We start from the raw sequence: 4,469 nt of genomic DNA on the forward strand, positions 1-4,469 counted from the left end.
ACCAGTGTTAAAGACTGCGATGGGGCTCCGTATGCCACGGCAAACTGGCTGACACTGACGGCGGCGGTGCACAAATGCTGCGCAGCTAGCGCCATTCGACGGCCAACACCGCGGTTCCTGGTGTGTCCGCTGTGCCGTGCGCGTGATCATTGCTTGTACAGCCCTCTCGCAGTGTCCGGAGCAAGTATGGTGGGTCTGACACACCGGTGTCAATGTGTTCTTCTTTCCATTTCCAGGAGTGTACATACAACACGAGCCGTGTACCTCCTTCCTGGTGGAATGACTGGAACTGATCGGCTGTCGGGCCCCCTCCGTCTAATAGGCGCTGTTCATGCATGGTTGTTTACATCTTGGGGGGGGGGGGGTTTAGTGACATTTCTGAACACTCAAAGGGACTGTGTCTGTGATACAATATCCACATCCAACGTCTATCTTTAGGAGTTCTTGGAACTGGGGTGATGCAAAACTTTTTTTATGTGTGTATGTTCATGTTAAATGTTTAGTATTGCTAGTCATACCTCAAATGGTGTTGCACCATTAAATAATTTACGTAAGTGTACAAGGTCATTGTGCCGAAAACCTGTTCATAAAATTTTTTGTGAGGCTGGCGTTAATGTGTGAGAGGCGAAGCAGTATCCAGCGAAGGTCAGTCACACTGCGTGTGGTGGCCAGTGACCACGTATTTACGGCACGCTGTGGTACATTCGTGGAAGGCGAATTCGGAATCTGATTTATATGCCATTTATGTACACAAGAAAGAGAGAGCAGCAACATCAACTCGTGCCATCCACGATGTTCCTTTACTGCGACATTTTGTCGTTATGATACTATAAAAACAAAGCTATAAAAATCACCTGAAAGTGCCTTGCTCGTTCAGATGACCGTGATTTCTGGCTGCAGCTGGGAATGCCAACATAAGTCAAGTCCGCTGCTTCGTGGAGCAGGGTTTGCTCGTTAAGTTATAAAATGCTAGTGGTTTGGAGGAAATTAAGACGTAATAGTTTCCTCGTAATTTAAACTGGACGATATAATTCCCCAGAAGTCTTACCGAGCTGTAAATTAGCGAGTGGTGACTATCACCAAACTGGTTGGGTCTTCCTAGTCACGCTGTTGGTAGCACGATACTGCAGACATCATGAGGAAACTGGCAGTACTGATCTCAGACCGAATGAGATTATAGAGCACACACACACATAGACACACACACAGACGAGAAACTGCGCATAGCCAAACGACGAGATGTATTTTCACCTGATCAGAAACGTTAAGTTCATCAGCACACGCGGTACAATTCTCAGCACTGCCGCTGGTTGATATATGCTGCTTGCATCGCTTTTCCCACTAAACAACACTAAAACAGCCAGTACACCATTACCAACAATAACCGCCCTGTATCAGTGTAACTACTCTGGGAACCTTTACAATTCCAAGATCCGACGTTTACACTGAAAAAACTCCGTTAAACCTTGCAAGTTATGCAGATACTTCCACAAGGAGAAAGCAGTTCTTTTCAGCATTCACTCAGTGTCCAGAATGAGAATTTCACTCTGCAGCGGAGTGTGCGCTGATATGAAACTTCCTGGCAGATTAAAACTGTGTGCCCGACCGAGACTCGAACTCGGGACCTGAGTCTCGGTACGGCACACAGTTTTAATCTGCCAGGAAGTTTCATTCAGTCAGTGTGTTTGGAATTTTTTAGGGCTTCAAGTTAAGGTTACATTTAAAAATTTCGGGATTAGTTTAAAACTAATTTATTATTTTGATGGAGTAGAGATGATATATCAGTTGGCAATGGTTGATGACATCTCATTAGGCATAATCATACTATCAAATCAGTTTGCTGGTGTGCATGCAGCTTACTGAATGACTGAAAGATTGTTTGATATCTTCTACAGTTACTCCATCACATCCACAGTAAAGATTATCTCGAACGTGTATTCGGCGAAGATGAATGGGGAACGGTCTACGATTAAATCTCATTTGAGTTATTTTGTACAGTCATTGTCACTGTAGAGTCTTGTAACATGGGAAGCAGGGAGAGGATGTTGTTTGGTGGCTGGTATCCGCTTTCTACAACACAGCTGCACTTTATTAACAGGGTTCTTTATTTATCAGAACAGAAAGCTACTTATATTTAATCTAGTCCATGTGTTGTGGTACGAGTTCTTCCGTAATAGTCCACGTTAGCCTCACTGCTGGTGAAGTACAAGTCTCACTACAAATACTATTCTATTTTGGTCAGTGACGTGAACTTACAGACGCCATCTAGAATAGTGACTGAGCCAGAGACTGCGACTGTAAAAGACTTTCTGTGACTGTCTGGGCCCCCACTCTGCGTGGTTTCTTTACGAAGATTCTCCGGTCTTCGAGTGTGGTGGAGTTCTCAACATATGCATGTTTTGCCTCCCATTCAATTTTGGCTGTGTGTCTTCTGGTGGTGATTGGCTTCATGTTTATTCCACTTGTTTCTCTTCTTCAATTACAGCCTATGCTGCAAGGAGCTGGGGTCAGCGTGTGTTGGCATTACGCTGGATCTTCTGCCCCAGTGAACGTATGTGTCGGTTCTCGGACTGCCGCGCCTTTTCATAGAAGCGGTGGGCAACCGTGCGGATATGGTCCTTAACTTTGCGGACCTCAGCGAGGTCGTGCAGTGGTCCAGATGGGAAGTCCCTCTGTAAGTGCAGCGCAAGGCGCAGAGCCCTGTTCTGCAGTGATTGGAGTTTCTTCAGATGTTGGTCTGCTGCGTTCCCCCAGACGACAGCCGCATAATCGAAGACAGGGCGGATTAGCGCCCTGTACAGCATGATGCCTAGTCGCGGAGGGAGGGTCGACGTCGGGTTGAGCAGGACGGCCCCCACGGTCCGCGGCGGCGATCTAAATACTGGCGGTCGAGGTGGCGTTGTCGGCGCGTTGCTTGCGAGTCTGTCTTTGGCCTCTCTCATGATATGTGCGCTTGATTCAGTGCCTATCATCGATCTTCTTACAACCTCTTTGCCGACTGGTGAACTGGCGACAGCTTACGTCAGCACAACGTATGGAAAATACAAACTTTTTATTTGTCGTAATTGTATGCAGCCAGGCCTTCGAGAGATTGTTTGGCTATATTTGTTTATAATATTTCCATTTACTGCGTATCGGTGATCGATATTCGTCTTGCCATTCTATGTAATGTAATCTCCAGGACCAATGACTTTGTTAATACGTTTTTCAATATTCCGTTTTGAGCGACAGTCTTCGCTAATTCATCGTTTGTTTCATTATATTTAATATTAGCGTTATATCTAGTAATAAGCTTCTACAATGCGTGAAAATAAAAAAATAACTGTGAGGTTCTGGAAGGACTCTAAAGATGTAAGCATAGCCGTGGCTTCTGCAGAAAAACTGTATGTCGTAGTGTGAAGCTAAATCATTTCCTTGCAACATGTGCTTGGACTTGGGAATGCACAACATACTCCATCATTAATTGTGGTTTTGGAGTCTTCACTATATATCCCCAAATACTGCCGTAAATTATCAGCAAAGCAGATTTTTACTAATCGCTCTGTTCTGGCGAATGTTTTTGTTGCAAAGTAGGAAACGTCGGCTTCTGAAGTTATTACAATGTAACACTAAACTAAGCTAAACTCTGCACGAACAGGCTATGAAGGCCCAATGGTACCGACCGGCCGCCGTGTCATCCTCAGCCCACAGGCGTCACTGGATGCGGATACGGATGGGCTTGTGGTCAGCACACCGCTCTCCTGGCGGCGTGTCATTTCACGAGACCGGAGTTGCTACTTCTCAATCAAGTAGCTCCTCAGCTTGCCTCACAAGGGCTGAGTGCACCCCGCTTGCCAGCAGCCCTCGGCAGACCAGATGGTCCCCCATCCAAATGCTAGCCTAGCCCGACAGTGCTTAACTTCGTTGATCTGACGGGAACCGGTGTTACCACTGCGGCAAGGCCGTTGGCTATTTCATTGTAACGGTAATAGCAATTATGATATGTTAGCATTCTTAGAATATTGTGTAAAATGTCTTTTAAATCCGTGAAACTTGTACGTAATTCTGGTTTACGGGCAGTGTTTGTTCTCCACCTTTTCACTTGTCCGTAAGACAAGAAGTGAGGTATTAGCGGCTGGTCAGTTGATAAAACAGGATAGCAGTTCAAAGCAGCGCGGGTCATGAGTCGTGCCACAATCAAACCGCTCTCTTTTCCCACTTAAACTGTTAGTGTTTGTTAATTAAGATAGCCAAGTCGGACAGTTCCGTCAACATTATCTACAGCTAGTTAACAGCTCTGACACAACGCATTTGGCACACAGTAAGTCACCAAAATCGCCTACAAAAGTCAAAAATAACCATCAGTTAGCCTCGACCGTGCTCTGCAAAAGGACTTGCGATTTCGAGGAAGCTTGAAGTGCTGGAAGATAACTTTCTGGTTTATTAACTTTGTACTTCAGAAGGAGCACTTTAGCACACTACCTCTTCCC

At 45.6% G+C, this 4,469-nt stretch overlaps 1 pseudogene; it reads right to left on the bottom strand.

Moving 5' to 3' along the window:
- Window positions 1-3,831: 3,831 nt before the first annotated feature.
- LOC124796848 lies at window positions 3,832-3,949 on the bottom strand (annotated as a pseudogene).
- Window positions 3,950-4,469: the final 520 nt, after the last annotated feature.

The sequence above is a fragment of the Schistocerca piceifrons genome, chromosome 4, assembly GCF_021461385.2.
Source record: "Schistocerca piceifrons isolate TAMUIC-IGC-003096 chromosome 4, iqSchPice1.1, whole genome shotgun sequence".
NCBI lineage: Eukaryota > Metazoa > Arthropoda > Insecta > Orthoptera > Acrididae > Schistocerca > Schistocerca piceifrons.